General features: G+C 43.0%; 1 long non-coding RNA gene across 3 annotated transcripts in view; it reads right to left on the minus strand.

Moving 5' to 3' along the window:
* Positions 1–13,336, minus strand: part of LOC138297358 (uncharacterized) — a 71,476-nt gene extending 58,140 nt beyond the window's left edge. Inside the window, exons 1-4 of one of the 3 annotated variants that reach the window (XR_011204051.1) lie at positions 13,270–13,336; positions 13,023–13,138; positions 12,782–12,878; positions 12,104–12,300 (exon numbers count right to left, since the gene is read on the minus strand). This is a non-coding gene — a long non-coding RNA (uncharacterized lncRNA). Of the gene's footprint in view, positions 1–12,103; positions 12,301–12,781; positions 12,879–13,022; positions 13,139–13,269 lie in introns of those variants that run through there. The other 2 variants (XR_011204050.1, XR_011204052.1) reach the window with 2 other exon arrangements.
* Between the last annotated feature and the right edge of the window lie 8,673 nt (positions 13,337–22,009).

The following is a 22,009-nucleotide window of genomic DNA, read 5'->3' on the forward strand; positions in this document are numbered from 1 at the left end:
ATGCATATAGATCACCTCTGAGGTAGACCTAAAAAGCCCATAGGGCAGGGTGTATTGTAATTAAAAGGTTTAACATGTACTTATATGTCCTGGTAGTGACAAACTCCTAGATTGGTAGCTGGATACAGCCTGAGTGAATCCTGACCCATCAAGTGGTGCCCTTGAAGTCCTGGACACTTGGTGGTGGTGTTAAAGGTGCCCAGATAGCCAAAATCCAAAACTTGGGACTTACACCTGTACGTCTATCCACTGGAGGTGCATCGCCGGCCTGAATTCTCAGCAGCTCCCGCTTCTTTCATCTTGGCAGCAGTAAATCCTATTCAGCAGTCTTGCATTTAAGAATTTTCTGGTGTTGTGGAACTTTAGTCAGCTACAGCCACCAGCCTTGCTCAACTGGAGATTTTCAACTTCCCATAAAAAAAGACTAAGGGCCTTATTACAAGTTTGGCAGTCCATGCACCTCCATAGCGGCAGCAGTTGAACCGCCATCGGCTTGCTAGCTGTCCCAATGAAGAAAGACCGGGGAGCTCTCGCTGGCACCACCAGGCAGTGCAGAGTGCCGTGGTGGTGAGGCAGGCGAATCAGGAATGACAAAGCCGGTGTTGCCGCTGGACACATCATGATGTTACACACCACCAATGTGACTGTGGCAGTCCAACCACCATGCCCCAGCAGGCAGAAATAGAAATAGAGAGCATAAATAAAGCAACTCACCTGCAGGCTGCATTGCACGTCCTATGCCACAATGGAGCCTATCACACACGTCCTGCCACAGCTGCTGCTTATCGATGATGCACAAAATACACTCTGCCATGGACACAATCGACATTAAGAACACAAACCTACCTGTTTCATTAAGCTCAACAACAGATCGTCATACTGACATACACATGATAGGAGGCTCATGCTGCGGGCACCCACTACACTTGTCATTGTGTTCACAGTCAGACTCATTCACAAAGAATGACACATTCGCAGCTCTCAAACGCCCCCTTTGGACAGGTCACTGACACTGGACTGCCACCCTTCACAATAATACACATCTGACCATCTCAGGCACAGTGAAAGTGAAGTGTACGGAACATCGTGTCACACAGCAGCAACACCACAGCTACATAACATCAACCATTTCTACTGAGGCCCTCACATTCCTCACATGTCTTGGACTGTTGTAAGATTGAAGACACATATGTATGGATATGACATGGTAAACAAATACCCCTTTCATGAAACATCCCTGTAATTAACCCACACATCACCCACATTGCAACCCAATGGAAGGCCAATGGAATGCATAATAGTTTGTGAAACAAATATCCAAAGCTCACAATGCAAACAATGGGGCATATTTATACTCTGTTTGCCCTGAATGTGCATCAAAACTTTTGATGCACAATTGGCGTAAACCGTGCACCAGATTTAAACGTTGACGCCCGAGCCCGCGAATGCCAAAATCCCGCTGTGTGAGTCATTTTCTGGATGCTGGAAACCACCTTGCGTTAATGACATGCAAGGTAGGCGTTGCCATCCAAAAAATGACTTAAACAGCCCTGTGCCTTATTTATGCTACTGCACAAAAATGACGCACGGCCGGGAGGCGGAGTCGGAACTTGATGCACCACCTGATTTACATAAAACAATAACACCTGGGTAAGGGCAGGCATTAAAATGGGGCAAACACACCACTACTTAAGGAAAACACACAAAAGTAACAGCAGAGCTCCAAAAGGAAGTGCTTTTCATCCAGCATGTATGCAGACGCAGAGCACAGGACCAACAACAGCAGCTTCCACACACCAGCAGGGACCCCAATGGCAAAGCAGAAGGCAGGAGAGGATATCCGGCACCAGGACAACCCTTCTGGGACTCCGCCAACAAGACATCATTCAGAGGTACAGGCTTAGCTGGCAAGCCATTCAGCAGCTGCTGCGCAACATTGAGCCACAGTTGGCAACCTGCTTGCAGACACCCCGCACCATTCCACCAGAAACCAAGCTGCTAGCTGTACTACACATGTTGGCAAGTGGCTCCTTTAAACCACTGGTGCCCTGGTTGCTGGGATCTCACAGCCATCATTCTCCACCTTCCTACCAAAGGTACTGGATGCCATCATCTCATTCACACCCTGCCACATCAGCTTTCCCAACACACAGCTGAAGCAGCAGGAGACAAAACAGGGGTTTTACCAAATTAATGGCTTCCCACACGTCCTTAGTGCCATTGACTGCACACATGTACGCATTGTGCCACCTGCTGAAACCGAACATCTATACAGCAATGGGAAGCACACACACTCCATCAATGTGCAGGTCATTGTCGATCACCAGAGTTTGATCACCAACATTGTGGCAAAGTATCCTGGGAGTGTACATGATTCATTCATCTTCCGTCACTGCACCATCAATCAACACTTCCAGGATGGAGGATATGGCAATGGCCTACTTGTTGGTAAGTACAGAAACCTACTTATACACACACTGCACAGCAACCTTCTAAGACACACAACACATACACCACGACATCGACACGTGGACAGGAACACACTGAGGTTGTGACACCGCTAGGCATGTTTGATATCCTCAGCCAATGGGAGACACACCTAGGGACAAATGACCGTTCCAAATAACAACTGATGCCACTCCACAGACACAAGGGAAAAATTTAAAACAACACAATGACAAACACATGGCCCCAAATGGCAGTACATCTGGGAAGATTAATCTTTCAATATCACATCAATAACACTCAATCCAACACCCTTCAAACCAATACGTACTGTGTAAGGGGTGTGTAATGTGTTTTTCTGCAGGTCAAACACCATGACACACATAGCATGATGATGACTACAATGGTGACTACAATGAAGGTCACGTCCAATCATTGAGGCTGTACCAATAACTCACATCACTCCTGCTCTCACATTGCCCACTACCAAGAAGCAAGTGGACTGTGCGAAGAACACATCTTGATGGGACAATATTGAAAGTGCACATTCCCACACATACGCATTGCGACAAATTAACACACACACAACAGATGTACTGGCATTCGGACCTTCTGATACTCTAAATGACAACCTCACAACCAAGTTAGCCATCTGAACCTGAACATGTTCAGTAGTATATGTACACGTTACAACCTGAGTCGACTTGGCAAGGGCAGAGAAATAGGTCTGCAGGGAACCTGTCACACATGTGAAATTAGTGCGTAGTCAATTGTTAACACGTCAGTGCTCACAACGTAAGGAGATGTTTTGCACATTGTCACCTTGCAAAATCTAAGGGTCTAACTGCATATGTAAAATTTATGGGTTGTCCAGGGTACATTGATGTAACCGTGTTACCACCAGTGTTGAATTGATTCTGTGTATGGAAGTATCATCTCACCCCCAGTTAAGACACAGGGACACCTATTTCACAAGTCACAATGCAAAGGAGTACACACTGTACTGCAACTCTACAAAAATACTGCTGACATCTGGTCAACAGCCAAACACCCGTTCAGATAAGGAAACAACCCAATGCTGATGGTACATCCTAGATGCCTAGGATCCCACACAATAACACGAACACCAATGAGTCACAGACAACACAAGAGAACAACTGCCATGCAAAGTGATATTTATGGTGCAAGCTACATCAACATGTTCTCACTCGTTTTCTCTTTCAGCTGATCAGGGGTATGGGATCCAGCCATGGATCATGACTATTTGCAAACCCAAGCACTGCAGCAGAGCGTGCCTATATTGAGGCACATAGGAGGACACATACCATAGTCGAGAGGACCGTTGGCATTCTGAAGTCAAGATTCAGGTGCCTCGACATCATCGGAGGCAGCCTCCTATACTCACCAGAAATGGTGTGCAAAATAATTTTGACCTGTGCCATCCTGCACAACATATGTGTAAGAAGGAACATTCCCCTATATGATCCCAACCCACAAATGCCTGAAGAGGAGGAAGAGGAGGATGCTGTCCATCAACATGAGGGGGACCATCCAAATACAGCTGCAGGATTGCGTCGGAGACAACATATTGCCCAAATTTTCTCTTAACTCTACTCACCCATAACCACTGTCTTACAATATGTAAATAAACACCTATACTAATCACCATATCATGGTCTGGATAATCATTTTTGCATAACATTATCTCTAACTATCAGAATCAGAGTGTAGCCTCATGGAGCATTGCTGAAATACCGATTAGGACACGAAAAATTCCTAAACTAGTTTGATGCGTATGAATGTACAGCCACATTCACTCACACAGTAAATGACATATATCCTGTCCGTTTCATATTTGAAGGGCAATAGCAGAGGACCACACCTATTTCACACATACATGTTGGAAACATGGTTCATCGCAGCATTGGCACACAATCAGTAAATAAGGGAAAAAAATGCCTCATACATTAGGCAGTGGATGTGCCATTGCATTGGTAACAGGAATGTATGACCAGACCTTTGACAGCAGAAAGTCGTACATCACCTATCTTGGCAAGGACTATGTGTGACTAGATTTCCATATAAGCAGCAAATTCATAGCACAAGTGCCCCAGGTATGACTAGCATTGCTCACATGGCATCCCCTGCACATGACAGCCCATGTCCTAAGTCCTGACATACCCATGTTCCCGGTCTTACCCCACCCTTCTTCAGAGGTTACTGGAATGATAATATGTGTCCTCAGATAATTCCATCTCTGCGCACTCTCAGACTCACAATGTAAATCCAGTGTGCTACCCTCTTTAGTATGGTATGCCATAGTCATTGTACTTCTGCCTGCATGGACGTCAGGTTAAATAATGCACTGGCCTGTAGTCTCTAAGCCCTGTTATCACCTGTACATTGCTTCCCATGTGACATGCGCTGTTGGCATTTTGAACTTGTATCTCACCTACAGGACTTGCGAGAGACTGATGCTGCGCACACCTAAGAGCACCTCCATGGAGACCAGCCATTTGAACATGCACTGCCCTTGCAGCTGCTTGGAACAGCATAGAAGCAGCCATTTCATCTATAACACTGTTATACCTTGCCGTATAAATCAGCTGTGTAACACAGCCCTTTGGTTAATGTGTTACATTCCAACACACAGGACAAACACACTTTTCCATTTCCACTGTCTTGTTCCTCCTTTGACCACTCAGTCTGACCACTGTGTAATTACCTTGTGAAATGTTTGGATGCTGATTGACCCTGCATCCTGTTAGCCTGACTGGCTCCTGTCTTAGCGTTACCCTAAAGGTTCCTTGGGCCTTCATTTGTATCATAGTTGCTTTCCCAACCCTCATATTCTTCCTGGGGTATTGTGTCAGATGGATCTACAATGCATACTCAAATACATTGTATAGCATAATCAGTTTATTTATTGTACCATGGGGGGAACTTGTCTCCAAATAGCCGAATCATGGCCTATCCCTTGTCTGGGTCTCATGTATGCATGAGTGACCAATTGTGAAAGTGTACCATGGCTGTGTGCATGGATTGGGTGTGGTGCCTCCATCACAATAAACAACGTCAGATAATGTGCATGAAATGTCTACACATGTTAGGACATTGACAGTCCACACGCTGATTCACATTGCTCCCAACATATTGATGGGGCTTGTGTGGTGAATAGCTGTGAGAGTAATCAGCAGAGAGGCACTGATGTTCCCAGATGCTGTGGGAATTTTAAAGGCCAACCTGTGTACAAATGTTGTGAGGAAACCTGCTGGTAGAAGAATCCTGAGACATTAACTTTGTCAGCACACCAAAATTGCCCTGTTGACAGTCTCATAACATGTCTGCAGTGACAGGGTTGGACCATCCCCACGTGTGTTCTCAAATCCCCATTGGCTTTCCTTCTGTTGATCTGTGAAGGATACTTTGTAGAAACAGGAAATAGCTCCACAGACTCATGACTAGACCTGCACGTAACTGTGACAACGTAGACCCCAATAATTATACAGGCTAAACATTGGCCCACACACATGAATCAGTCACTTCTGTGCATTTTACCCCTGGAAATATGTGAACACGTGCTGCTTGGTCTGCTGGTCCTCCACTGCCACAGGAGAGACATGGCTCTGTTATATGACTCCAACTGTGGCGTAAAATTACAATTGTGTATTATATTTGGGACTCCGTGTCACAAACATGGTACCCACATAGTATGATCCCATGCCTGACTCATGGTGGATTAACAAACAAGTGCCTAGGAAGTAGTATCCAACATTCCAGGACATGTGAAGGTTAAGTTTTAGAACATTGACATGAACAACCGTCTGCTATCTATCCAGTGCATGCTTTGTCATTGGTGGTGTTTATGTTTCAAAAATCCTAGGAAGTGCACACAGCAGTTCTTGCTATGTGTATGACTAACACATGTCCACTCTCATTTCCACACTGACTTGCATCTGAGGGTTGGACACATTGACTCCACATGCATACAAGCAGATTAGCAAAAATGCATCTTGTGATGTTCACACAGTGGGTCAACAACAATAGTAGTAGCCAAATCACACACATTGACCCATAGGCACTGACTTATTGTAGTGAGTTGCGTCGCCTTGCTATCCTCTCTTAACACAAAACATGACCAAACTGGGTAATACATAATTGTATCCCACACGTTTGGCCATTCATTGCGTCATTGAAGTGTGAAAATCCAGCACACCAAGTAGAGGATCATGGTCCGCAGTAGTATGATCTGTCACATGTGCCCATACACCGTAATGCCCAATGTGGGTGCAATCAGCCTATCTCTGTATTTTCACAGCTGTCATGTCCCATTCAAAATGAGAAATGACCCAAACCCTGTTAATGACAGAAATTTCAACACATATGTGTCAAAATATGACGAACAATGCCCTGAAACATCCATTGGCCCTGAGCGGTAATGCCCACACTGAACCCCCGGAAATTGGTTAAGTACAACACATATTTAACAATATGGATGCGGGGTTATTTCTTATCATGTGCGTAAAAAAAAAAATGACGCACCGACTGGAAGCTTCATTATATTTGGATGCATAACAAGAAATACACACCACATTTGAGGCAGGAAGTGATGTAATAGGATATCGTGTTTACAGGTTTGGAACAGTGGGTGTACTTTCACTTTCACTTTGCAGTCTGTGATATTTCATGACTGTGTGGCTGTGTATAGACTTGTCTCTAGTGTGATTTTGTCTCCAGTGTGGTCTTTAAATTGTCTTTTTGTGTATAATAACTGTCTGTGGTATCCTGTCTGAGTGTTTTTGTGGTCATTTGTGTTGTCAACATTTGTCTTTGTTGTGTTGGGAGTCTGTTGTGGGTAGTGGTAGTTTGGGTATAGTTGGGCTGTGTTTGTAGTTATTTTGCATTTTCCTGTCCTACTTTCCCTGTATTCTCCTTTGTTCCCCTGTATCCCCTCTTTATTTGTGGTGTAATAATGTTGGGTAGGCCTTGTCTTGGCAGGATGGCAGAGGAGGAGCTGGGTGGGTTTATCTGGCTGGCATGCCACTTGCTACCCCTGATGATAGAGGCAGGTGGTCGTGTGATCCAAGGCTATCACACAGAGGCAAGGAGGCTCCCGTGCGCAAAGGTGTTGTAACATCTGCAGAGAATATACAACACACCTAGAAATGACCACCAGCTGAAGCACCACTGGGCTGACCTTGTTGCCAGGGAGCAAGATCTGCTGGACCACCTGGGGATTGTGATTGGTGGCCCTGTTGGTGAGTAAAAATCAGAGTAATGTGCACGTTTAAATGCTTTGTAGTGACAGTAGCTGATTTTTTCGTATTCTGCCAGCAATGTTTTTGAACATGTGGAATGCTAGTGAAACATACAGGGCCATATTTCTACTTTGTTAGCACCGCAATTGCGACCTGTTTTGAAGCAAGAGCGGCGCAAACTTACAAAATACAATTGTATTTTGTAAGTTTGCGCCGCCTTTGTGTCAAACAGCAACACAAATGTGGTGCAAAAGATGTATAGATATGGGCCACAGTTGCCTGTGAGGTATACAATATTTCCTACACATTACTGTCATTTGTTGACGCAACATCTAGACTAACTTTCTAAACACAACAGGAGCCTGAAAATTTGTGCTGGCTTCACGTCAATTGATGATGGCAATGTGGCTCAAACATATGTTTCATGTGTGGTCGTTGAGTGGATCAGGAAACATCTTGGAAATCCATAAATTTTCCTGAAATATTGTGTCCCTCAATTGTTTTCGGATACATGTCTGAACTGGATGCTGACACATACATAACAAGTTATAGCTTACATCAGGTAACATCTTAGACTGATATGTTGAGTTTGTAGTACCACATTTCAATTAGGGATGGCTGGCAAAATGTATGCACACGGGTTCATATCTCTATGGTTGGTGCAACTCACCATAGCACATCAAATGAAGAAAATGATACAAATTGAGGGCTAACAACTGTCCCAGGCCCTCTGTACATTGTACCTGTGTGTCTAAAATTGGTCTTAGTCACAATGTCTGGGTGACTGGTATTGCACTCCTCACAGAAAGTGGCTTTGGATGTCTTCATGGATACACATGATGAGAGGAATACCTCCATGATTTTGTCTGCTCATTAATGAAGTAGCATGTTTGCCACCACATGATAGTTAGGGCCACTGCATGTGTGCAGATATGTGTGTATCACTCACTGGAGTCCCCGAGTCTGTACATGTTTGCAGTGGTATTTAGGATGCAGTATCATCATGTCTGAGAGGCTTTACTTTCTGAGTTAATATTACACATAGTATTTTGAAGTGTTGTACAGTGCACAGACATTGAGCACATTTCTCCCTTCCATGCCTTACAGGTGGACCTGCACCCTACACTATTCGAGAGGTGGCTCGATTTGAGGACCAAGACATCTCCAGTAAGTGTTGATATTTCTGTTCTGTGTTGTGTTTGCTGATGATGTGTGATTGACTCCTGTGTGTTGGACACATAGCAAGGTGTGATGCGCTGATCAATCATCTGTTTTGCTCCTTGAGTGGAATATCATTTTATCACCATCTTTGAGTTGGCCAATCCTTATCGTATTGTCATATTGTGGGATTCTATGTCAGTCCTGTAGGCACGGCAATGTGAATAGGGATGAGTTATGTGGATAAAATATGAAATCATAAAATGTAGCAGTGGACCATATTAGTTAATTAGTCAGCCAGTCAGACCCTGATTCTCCCAGAATAGGGATGCCAAAGTCTTACCCACAGACTTCAGCTTCCCTATTCACTAATGAACATGTTGGACTGTATGTTTAACTTCCTAGCAGCATGAAGCTCCACATGTTGTGCTAAGAGTATGAGGCACTTGAGTACAATGGCCTAGGTGTGCATGCAACTCATGGCCAGAGGTGTGCTTGCATCTATATGTTTGTTGAAAGTCATGGCTTACTGGTAGTAACTGATGTGGACAAAGGTCTGCATTTCCAAAGATAAGTGTTGATGGGATTGTCCAAGGTTTTGGGTGTATCCTATTTGGAGTTCCTCCATACCTGTGGTGTGCTGGCCAAACCCATGTCCAGCTTTCCAAAGCTTCCTGGGTGTCCTTGTTGTTAGAAATTATTAGTTTTTGTCCACCCTCCCCAGGACACAGGCGTAGGGTTGTGAATAGTGTAGGACTGATGATCCAAGTTTGATACACAGACATGTAAATCAGTAAATTACTTGACAAACCTAGGATACCCACTCATGATTAGCACATGCATTCTATACTGGCAAGCCCATTCACAACTCGCAAATCTTGTGGCTCTAGATTGCCATCCAGAACATAGAAATGTGTTGGCCTGTCAGTAGTGGAGGATATGTAGCATGATGTTTTCCTGAAAACTGGCAGAACTATGATGCCAAAGTCATTCCAGTTGTTACCCATCTTGTAGGGTTTGGATGTGCTATTTGATGTTAGGACATTTGTAGGTTGGCTTGCCATGTGCTTACTCAGGGACTATCAGTGATCTGTATGATGATATGGGCTGTTACAGGTACATTAGATGTATTGTCTGATTTACTTCTTGAGCCATTTCACACAATGCAGTACCTAATGTTTGGTTTTCTATTTGTCTTAACAGCTGCCAATATGACTCCCATCCAGCTTCGAGAGTTTCAACGCAGGGCAATGCGTTACTGCCACATTCTGGATGTGGAGTCTGGGTACCGCCACATGGCAAGACGATATTGCCATGAAAGAGCCTCCGGAGTGTGGAGGGCATTTGCACAAGAGGGCCCTTCCGTGTCCACCACAGCCACCACCACCAGCACCACCACTACCACCCAGGTGGCACCAACAGCAGCTGGGACCTTTGCTGGACCATCTACAGCAACAGCTCCAGGACCAGTCACAGCACCACCTGCACCTCAGCCTACGGACATGGCACGGACAAGGGCCTATACTTCATCGACTGGCACCCAGACCACCCCTGCCACAGTCATAGACCCTGCAGCTTTTGCCCAAATGCAAAGGAACTTGGACCGTGTCCTACGGAAAAATGACCAGACTGCAGCAGGAGGTGGCACAAGTAAACCTGAGGGTGCGTGCCATTAAAAAGACCCTGAGGAGGGCCAATTTGTAGGCTTCTACTCAGACATGATTTCCTCCCCTCCCTCCTCTTTTCTGGTTCTTTAACTTAGTGGGTTTAGGGGGCTTAGTGTTAGGTTAGTATAGGCTGTTTGTTTAGTTAGTAGTAGTGGGTGGGGGTTTAATACTTTTTCCAACTGTTTTTTATTATGTGACAATGTTGGGGTTTTGGTGTTTTAAAAAATGAAAAAATACAAAAATAAATAAAAAAACATTTAAAAAAATACAAAAAAATATATTTGTTTAGTATTAGATAGTATGTGTTTAGATTAGTATCTGTTGTCCTCCATGTGTCCCGTCTTATAAGGGGGGTGGGGGTGGATGTTTAGATCGTTTCGTTAAATGTGATTAGTAAGTTTAGCTTAGGTTAGTTAGGGACAGTTGTGGGTAATGTGTAGTTAGAGTAGAATAGGTTAGGTTAGGTGTTTCCCATGGTTTTAGCTTCTGTTTTTACTGTTTAATAAATATCCTTTACAGTATGTGTCAAATGCTTGTAGATCAGTGCCTTGACATGAGTGAACAGTGTCTCTTTTGTATTAGCTTTTGTGTCCCATCCTGCAACCATATCCCAACTGAGCTGTTACATTGGCAGCTACACCAAAGCTACTTAGCAAAGATTCGGCCATCCATTGCACCCACCACTCACGGTTACTATGGATCCAAAAGTGTGGTTATTTTGTGCTGTATGTTTTCAATGTCGCATACTTTGCTACCAGATTTGGTATTGGGGACACTGTGTAAAGTCTGCCTGCAGCCTGATGTCCAAGCAAATCCTTATAAGGTGAGTGGTAGTATGCTCTCATGTAGTATGGTATACATAACTCACACATATCATTTGTTACAATGTTCAGCACGGTTACTTATTTGTATGGAAACTCATACATATCCCTTCATGCTGTTTGGTGTGTGTTAGGTCACAATTGGCGAAAATGTCACATATGTTAGTTTTGACTTTCAGTAACAATCGAAGGCACTATTTTCTGGCTTAGACATCCCTTGAGGAGGCGTTATTCTGTCCAACACAGCATTTTGGTGGATAGTTTATATTTTGCTCAGAAATAACCCTCAGGGAGGGCAGATGATGGTACAATCCAGAAGTACAGAAAATCTACGAAACGAGCTACAACAATAAACCTGTAGGAAAAATAATCCTTAGGTACAAATCGCTATGGATACAGATAACTATAACATGGTATGTCGAGAACTAGAAAAGACACTTAAAGGAACAGGACGGCTGAACCTAGAATAGGGATAACAATTGAAGATATTTTATCACCAAAATATTAGGGACCTGACTCAGACATACCACACTCATACTGAGCTAAAGACAAATGAAATGAAAAATACACAAGTAAAAACTAAATATAATATATACTAAGATTGACATGATGACAAACAAAAACTGAGAGGCACAAATGGCAAATTGATGCAACGACAAAAAAATCTATATATTAATCTAAGAGAATACAAACACAGTTCACAAAAACAATTTATTTTCTGATACAAACAAAATCTGTAATTAGCAAAAGATGATAATGAAATTGCTTGGTCAGAGAGGTACTGTAGGGACAGGGCCTACGCGCGTTTCAGTGTTCCTCAGTTGTAAAGGTCACCTTCTTCAGGGCCAGTCCCAATATTACAGTCCAATAATAAACTAATTTTAGCAGCCGAACGTCCTGGTAATTTTTATTATAGGTTCTGGATATTCATTAATGATGTAGTCATGATATCTAATGAACAAAAAAATATATATATATATAAAAATATAGTGCTAGAGTCCAGAAAATCACCAGTTTGAATTTATATAAAACAGGGACGAAAAAAGATTATTCATATTAAAGAGTAGAATTTTATGGACCTATAGTAGGTCCTTACTTTATCATTCAATAGACCAAGTGTTAATAAATTATAGGTCAATTATATGGAGGAGAGACATGGTTCTCTATTGGGGAAAGCATGGTGACAGTCAAAAGTGGGCATTGAACTGTGGAGTTAGTAGGAGATAAAAAGATAAAAGAAGTATATTTTAGAGATTATTGGGAAAATTGATTTGGTATAATAATAGAAAGTCTAATAAACAATAAACTTATATAAAAATATGCCTTATTCAGTGCTGCCTTTACTACCTTTCCCAAATCTATATACAATGCACCCAGGTGTGTTGTGAAAATAATTATGGTAGGTTAGTACTTTTATTCTTCTTTGAGATACCTGTAGTATCAGTCTATACAGTATGACTGACGTAAAGCTGTTCCATTCTCATAATGTGGCGTGAAGGAACTTTTGGTTGTCAATAAGGGTAGACATGCTGTTGAGAGAAAAACGCTCTAGTCCATTAAAGAGCTCAGATGCAGAGAGACAGTATAATAATATACTGTTACGGTTAGTAAAAAGTTACAGGCATAGCCCATATGTAAAAGGATTTTTATATAGATAAAGGACTAAGAGTTACCTGAAACGCCGTTAGATGTAACAGGCTTAAAAGTCACGTTTTACGGTCATTAAAGGATCCTCAAGCTTGGGTTGGATCCCATAGCCATTCCATGATGTATGTATTAAATAGGAAAGCTAAAACAAAATAAAGAAAAATATCACAAATAGTTTTTAGGGAAGGATTCTCAACCTGACGTAGGGCGGTCTATTGGTATAACGAATAACAAGGTGGTCTCTCGTATCAAAGAAGGAAACCTGGTGCTTACCTGCGAGCAGGACGGCTTAACAATAGATAATTACTGTCGGCGGCCACAGGCCACGTTCAGTTTTATCCTTGGTCTAATTAGTAGACTCAAGGGAACTCTAGACCGCACTAGACGAATAGAGCTTGCCGAACACAACGGCCGCCATATTGGATTTCCCGAAATGAACGGAGCCTTGCTTAAAATGAAAAGCAAAAAACAGAATGAGAATCAAAGAGGCTAACGCAAATGGGCTATATATAAAAATAACGGGCATAGGAATCGTGAATAATGTCCTGTAAGAGGATAGATTATATCTGTAAAGATATTTTAAATGACATGTTGGATTAGACCGAAAGTACAGGGAAAATAAAGAAAATGAATAAATGGAGGTCAAATGGTGGCCATGTTGGAAAGGACAGGATTACATATTATTCACTGGATTAGAGAGTTTTTTGTAAAAAATAGGAAAAGAGCTTATAAGGCGGTTGGTAATAGCAGTAAGCCAAACAATACTTTATTCGGTATTTTAACACTTAAAAGTAAATATTATGGAATATTCAAAATGGTTTAGATGTAAAACTACCATTACTGCCATGGAAGTTGGTATTCTAGTATCTTCAAGGTAAAGAACTGAAAAGAAGGGGAGAGAAAAATATCTCATCAGATGACTATACAGGAATAATTAAGCGAAGACACACCATATCTCACTAGGAGTGAATAAAGGATACATATGGTACCAATTAAATAATGGCATTTTCCCAAGGAATATATTCATTCAACCCCTTTTCGCAGCTATCCAAAGTAAAGATCCAAAAGACCTCCTGTTTCTTCCTGATTTTATTGTCCTCAATCTGTCCTGATTTCTTAATCTTTTCCAATACGGTCCAAGTGAGATCATCAACTTTATGTCCATGTTGTTTCCAATGTTGGACTAGTGGGGCACTCTCCTTGTCATTGCGTATGTTGGACATATGTTCCAATATTCTTATTTTAACTTCTCTCCCTGTTTCGCCGAAATATAGTAGGGTACAGGGGCAACAGATCAAATAGATGCAATTGCTGTTTTACAATTAGTCATATCAGTAAATTTGTAGTTTCTATGTTTCCAATGGAAAGAGTCACCCACTATTGCTCTAGGGCAAGCTTTACAATTGCCACATTTGTGATTACCCTTGATGGGTTGGTTCCCACAGATGGATTTCTGACAGAAGTTCTCATTTCTCGGTGGAAGAGCTCTCACTAGTTTGTTAGAAATATTTAGATTTTTCCTAAAAGCTAGGAGAGGACGTTCCAATGGAACCTGATTTGGGTTACTATTAAGGATTTTCCAATTAGAGAGAATTATCCTTCTGATTTTTTTATTCAAGTTGGAATATTGGATCACACAAACTGTCTGCGATTGGGATTTTTTATTCTGTTTCTCGAACATGCTGGTCCTCCTATAGTACTTAGCTCTTTTGTAGGAATCTCTGACGAGTCTTCTGGGGTACCCTCTCAGAATACATTTTTGCTATAGGATATGTGCGTGATATTCAAAATCACGCAGATTGGAACAGTTTCTACAAACACGTAGAAACTGGCTAAAGGGTATCCCTTGTTTTTGGCTGGTAGGATGGAAGCTGTCAAAATGAAGTATAATGTTTCTGGCTGTCAGTTTAGTAAATAACGACATCTCAAGTTGAAAACTGTTGTGACCAATCTAAATGTCTAAGAACTCTACTTTATCCCGACTAGTGTGAATAGTAAATTTAAGGTTAGGGTCACATAAGTTAATCCACTGACTGAATTCTTTAAGAGATTCTTCTTCACCAGTCCAAATGAAGAAGATGTCATCTATGTATCGTGACCAGAAGTGGATATTTTCAAAGAAGGGCGCCACCTCATTTTAGATATGAACTTCCTCAAAGGAGCCTACATAGATGTTAGCTACACTCTGAGCGCAGGCGGCCCCCACACTGACTCCTTTCTTTTGTTGGCATAGCTGTCCATCAAATTCAAATAAATTTTCTCATAGAACGATATCTAAGCACTGTAAAATAAAGGCAAAATGTTCTGTCATGCCTTCTTTTTTGAATAGACAGGCAACTGCATGCCAAGCTTCTTTCTGAGGGATGTTCGTATATAGTGCTTTAATGTCCATTGTGACTAGCATCTGAGTATTCGAATTGAAGGGGATACCTTCCAATTTGGCGATGATATGGCTAGTGTCTCGAATAAACACAGGGAGTTGAGCTACTCTAGGGTTCAAGAATTTCTCTACGTATTTAGACAAAGGTTCTATTAAAGCCCCTATAGTAGAGACTATCAGTCGCATCGGAGGATCTACCTTGTTTTTATGAATCTTGGGAACTCCATAGAACACTGGGGTTCTGGTCTTCTGGGGATTCAAATATTGAAATTCTTGTTGGCAAATAAGGCCCTTATTTAATGCCTCATTACTTAATTGAGTTATCTCTCTTTTCACTCGTTCTTGCCAGCTGCTCTTTGCTTTTTGATGGTAGTCAGATTCATTGAGCATGATCTGAATTTTCGATTTACAAGTTTCAGTATCTAGTAACACAATGCCACCTCCCTTATCACAAGGTTTTACTGTAATGTGCTTATCCTTTTGTAGCTTTTGAAGGGCCTGTTGTTCTCGTTTGCTTAGATTAAAATGAGGTTTAGGAATAAATTTCAACAGAGTCTGGATCTTGTCTGAAACAATATTTTAAAAGATTTTAACTTCAGGGCCTACCATATCTAGATAGGGAGTTAAGGTGGAAACTGGTTTTAGTCTTGATAGATTCAACTCTCTACTATCGGTTCTGTCTTCAAAGAATCTTTTGAGTCTAATTCTCCGAAAAAAAGCATGGAGATTGGAAAGGAGGTCAAACCTATTAATAGAGGTAGTGGGAATAAATGACAGCCCTTTCTTAAGCAGCGATTTGGTATCGGTGTCTATGGGAGTAGATCTAAGGTTAAAAACCGGTACTGCTTTTAATCCCTCCCATATTGTTGTCTCCGTGTTTGTAGGATATGCGGTGGATTGTCCACATTCTGAAATCTCCCTCTCTGGTAGATCCTGAATCTCGCTCGGGGTCTTCCTCCCCTGGACAAAAAATGATTAGAGCGGCTGGGGCCTTCATTGGGGCCTGACCTTCCACTGTATTGATCAAACTGATTGGAGTTACCTTCTCCTTCAGACTCGGAGGTATCGGAAAAGGTGACAATCTTTTTGTTAGTCCAGAACTGACGATCCTATTCTGGACCATTTTGTTGTTGATTTAAATAATATTTATCCGATAGATAAGGATAGGCTTGTTCTTTGGTGAACCACCTAATATCCTTCCTTAGCTTGTCTTTCTTTTGACTACATATAAATTGAAGGACTCAAGTTCCTGGTTGATAGTCTCTATTTGTTTCTTTGCTTACTGTAATGAGTCCATTGTGCATAGTTATCAGCCAAGAATCATTCAGGTCAGGTGTATAGACAATCAGTGATCCTCGAGCTGAGGTTAACATCACTGATGGCCATCACGGTTGATGTGCCACATTACACAGAGACAAAGTTGTTGTGTAAGTGCTATTTATTTAACAGTGCTATATGTACATTGTCCATGATTGTGAGTCCATTAGTGTGACATCTTCCATTGTGATGCTACACAAGTGCAAAAGGACATGTTATTGGACATGCTGGGGTGAAGTGTCAGACAGTGCAGAGGGACAGGATTTGCCAATCAGTTATTGAGAGACAATCACAGGGCAGGCTGACAAGATAAACAGTGGGTTGAAGAACAGTGCTTGAGTACAGTTGTGTACAGGGGGGTGGTGGACAAGGATGGTTCAGCAGCATGTGCTGATGCGTCTGCCACCACTAGGGAGTCACCACTGGAGGTAGAATCCAATGATGAGGAGGTTGATCCTGTGTCCTCCATGGCACTCCCTTCAACTTCCAGGGCACTGGGTCCCTCCACGTCAGTGGTGTTATGAATGAAGGTATTGTTGCTAGATGCTTTTCCACTTGGTTGCACCCTGTCTCCTTTGAATTTATTGAATCAGCTGCATCTTAGATAAAATAACATGAAATGCAATAATTAGAATGATGAAACATACTAGAAGCAAAAAAAACACAGGAAACGTCCCACCATACTGCCACTAAGCACAATACATGTAATTTCTACCTAAGCTATGTTAGAGCACAACTCACAGGAAGATATCATCCCCCATACCTGAGTATGACAGCAGTGGCCTATTACCTATAGCAACACCATCCCCATGTTGGCCATGAAGCCTGCGGTCTCAGCGAGCAGCTGTAACAAGGTAAAACAGCATGCAGTTGTGGTCTTCTGACTGGAAACCGCCCTCTAATGTGCATGGGGCAGGGAAATGTTTTTGTAATAAAACAACTGTTGTTCTACGAAAGTGTCCCTACATAAAAATAAGTGTGTACCACTTGTGTCAAAAATCCTATCTCACTGCAGCTTTGAAGAAAGCCCAGAGTGAAAGAAGGACAGCAAGATAAAGGAAAATAAATCACCACCACGAATGTGGCCGATTCTAAAAGAATATAGGTGGTCATTACGACCAAAATGTGGCGTCCGTACTGCCAACAGGCTGGCGGTACGGAGGCCCTTATTACGACCGCGGCGGTAGCGCAGCGGTCGCACCGCCGGGGCCGGCGGTTTACCACCGTTTTAGCCCCGGCGGTGATAATCCGCCAGGGCAGCGCTGCCATGGGGATTATGACCTCCCTACCACCAGCCTGTTTCTGGCGGTTTGCACCGCCAGGTAGAGGCTGGCGGTAAGGGGTGTCCTGGGGCCCCTGGGGCCCCTGCACTGCCCATGCCACTGGCATGGGCAGTGCAGGGGCCCCCTAACAGGGCCCCAGCCAGCTTTTCACTGTCTGCATAGCAACACCGCATGCTCCATTAGGAGCCGGCTTCTATGTTGCGGCCTCATTCCCGCTGGGACGGCGGGCGCAAACTTGATTTGCGCCCACCTGCCCAGCGGGAATGTCATAATGGGGGCCGCGTGAGTGCGGCCGCAATGGCGGCCGCACGGCGGTTACCGCCTGGCGGGCGGCGGTAGCCACCCACCAAGGTCGTAATGACCCCCATACTAAAATATAATTAAATGTTACTCGGCTAAAAGGCACAAGCAGCAGGCCTAATTGTGAAAAAATGACGTGCCCACAGACATCACTAAAATGTTTCTACAACACCTTGACATCAAGTAGGCCTCAGTAAAAACTATATCAAAGTGGCTCCTGTACGTACCATACCATATGAATACATGCTGCATGAACTGTCAAAGGTTGCCCACAGGAAAAACTACAATTACATGGCTGAAGTTGTGCAATCAGAGTGACCGTTGAACAAGTAGGAGCACCTTCAATGCTTTGCCTCATGGAGCATACCCTAGTTACCTGTTCTCATACAATAGTAGCTCAATGACAACTTCATTCCCACTGATCCCACACAAGGTTATGCAGACATTTTGTCACATACACAATAACACAACAATAAGAAATAAAACTCCAAAATCCTGCCATGTTACTGACAGCAGTACAGTATCCTGAAGAAGGTGATATGGAAATACTAATTTCACACTGGAAACATATCAACAATGCACCCCTCACCATGCATAATTTGTCCTAATGGAGACATGGTTGCTCAGATATGCTACACATTTGACATGGAAATGTACAATTTAGTCAAAATGTGCAACTTGTCAGGGAGATGTGTCTCTAAAATCTACAACACAGTGAATCAGCTGGCCCCAGTGATATCACCACTACTGTATGGCACCCCTTACAATGAAGCTCTGATTGAATCAGTAGAAGTCATTAGTCCTTGGTATGTTGGAGATGCCCAGGGATTTTTAAGTACTAGTAGAAGGCCTGCAACACGTTGCCCAATGGGAAGTGACATCACTTTCTGCATTTTAGTCCTGCAAACCCAGATGTCCGTGGATGAATGGCTGTACTCTATCAGATGTGATTCCAACATAACTGCAAGTCACTCCTTGATGTATGGCAACAGTCAGGTAACAAACCTTTACCATTTCACATGTGCAGCGCACTTTACCACACAATGCCACATCAGTGGCATGGAAATGAGCATTGTGTGTAAAAACTCTAGTCCTACCTGTCATGTCCCTCATTGCTACTGCAGTTGTACATGCCAAATGGCATGCAATGATGGGTGAGGGTATGTGTGAACCAACAGTAAATGGTGACACACTCCTGACTGTTGCACCGCATGAAATGTAGCCCCATTGCTTATGTCCAATTCAAAACACAGGTTGGCATGCATATATATGTGTTATGGAATGCAGAAATCATAACATGAACACAGGTTGACCATGCATGAAACAGCAGTGCACACATTTTGTCAGAAGAGAAAGGGACACTTGCTAACATGTCAGCACAAAGAATGTTGGCAACAGTGATGCCACATAAATCATGTCAATGGACATTCCCTGCTTACCAAGGGAAAGTCTTGATCTGCAGCTGCACCCAAAAAAACAATGTATGCTCTGTCACATGTATGATGGCCATATTCACATGACAGACAGTAGTAAGGCCCCAGCACTCATCACACATTGAAGAAATATGGCCGATGGGGGGGCAGATGCCAATTAACTCTCAAAAACAAACATTACTTGATTTATCAATGTACACAGCCATGTGTTGTCCCTGGAGAGCATTTCTTTGTGGATTGTTCTCATCTGTGTCCTAGGTTCCTGGGCTAATAGGCAAGGCACATCAGTAGGCACCACATTAGATATCTAAGCAAACAGTTACTCATCTTCTGTGTTACACATGGGCCATCCCTAATCGTAAGGGGAGATGTCAGAACATAACATATGAACTTGGCTATGTGACGGGCAGGAATATGCCCTGTACTCACCACGATCTGGCTGCTGTGCTCCCCTCAAATGTCCAGCAAGGTCCAGATATGCTACACCCAGAATGTGGGCCATTAGGGCTTTCATGCTCTGAGGAGCACTCTGCCCACATTGGGAGGATAGCCCCAGCTGGACCTCTGGGATAATCTGGGCCCATTGTCTCAGGTCCTCCCACCTCTTGCGACAGTGGACGCTTTGCTAGCAATGAACCCCTAGGGTCCACAACTTCCGTGCAATGGCTCTCCAAATCTCCTCCTTCTGATGGACGTTTGCCGGTGTGGGTGCAAGAGATAAATCAAGCAATTACAAATACAAGTTTTTACCCAAATGGTTTTCTCACACACGTCAGAAATGACAAGCACAAAATGGGCAAAGCACGCCACAAGTGTAAAGCACACATGCCAATATGTACAGGGACATGACTACACACTTTTGGATTCATCTGTAGACTAACTCACTACCCTGCTCATGGGTGACTTCATTGACTAGACAAGCCTACTGACATGAAGTAGGCAATGCTCCAGCAACATGTACTGTGATGTGAACCACAATGAAACACTACACAACAGTGTGGCTTCTGAAGGGTATACTCCTTAGGCCTGACTGGACAAACACATTTATATTCTACAAGATTGACTCACTACATACAGTTCCTATGGGCAACTATCACAGTACAGACTTCACCCTTACATATGAGTGACAATGAAAGGGCTGGCATGGTGGGTATGGAAAATGCCTTCCCTGTGCATGTGTGGACATTTGTCCTACCAAATGCAGACTCTTGTCACTTCAGGGTGGGTTTCTGTGGTATCTGCCTGTACCGCAAAACACTCCTTTGAACATATGTTTCTAACATGCAGAGATGGCATTCAACATACAAAGATATGTATTGTGCAATTTCTGCTATGTAATCAAGCCACTGAGTCACATGTCATGGCCTCCCGAGAAGCTACACACTGTTCGCACTGTGGGTCTGTCATTTGTGCAATAAGCCTGTACAGGACAAATATGACTTTTGTGAAGGTGACAATAGAGCTGTAGGAGTAAGGGACCTGTAACAAGTCAAAGACACACGTTGACAATGAGGCAAAATGCACATATGCCTAATTCTGGGATTTATTGCATTTCCTATTCCTAACCTAGTCAAGGTTTGTCCCTAGAGCTTCATATTGGCCACCTCACATGATCTGCAGGTCTACAGGGAGTGGGCACAGTGCCACAGTTGCATAGCCACAGTGACTCTCTAACAGTCTGGCCTATGTCCCATACTGGGAGATACATTTGACAGGCCGTGGTCTCTGCAAGCTGAGCATACAGAACCTACATGACACTCACAGTTACATCACTTCCATGCATGACAGTACATCATGTGGCCATCAGCAATGTTGCTTGTGTCACAACCTGAAGGGCACAGTGAGTCATAATATGCCTTCCAGACAACAGTTTGGCAAGGCCAGATGTAGTGTTAAGGAGCTCTGTGGCACAATACACATTGCTTACAAGATCCTCAAATCACTCAGACAAGATGCATACACAGCTCATGCTGTCATTCACATACATGTTGGTTAATATTTACAGCAATCATAAACAAAAAAATGTCATTTGATGGCAGTAAAGTCTCCTTGCCTAGTTATATGCATCCAACAGAAGGTGAATCTAGGACCCCAAAAAACATCACCAACACAATATGAATTTACACAACACATAACACTGATCACCAATACTTGCACCATCTACATCCCATTGATGCCACACAGACTGCAACAACAGGCACAAAAGAAGTCTAACTTGCACACAGGGACACATTGTAGCCTGTGAGGAGAGAAATGATGGTGTTGAACAGAGTGAATTGTGCCTATGAAGTATTAACGGC

The sequence above is a fragment of the Pleurodeles waltl genome, chromosome 5 (genome assembly GCF_031143425.1).
Source record: "Pleurodeles waltl isolate 20211129_DDA chromosome 5, aPleWal1.hap1.20221129, whole genome shotgun sequence".
NCBI lineage: Eukaryota > Metazoa > Chordata > Amphibia > Caudata > Salamandridae > Pleurodeles > Pleurodeles waltl.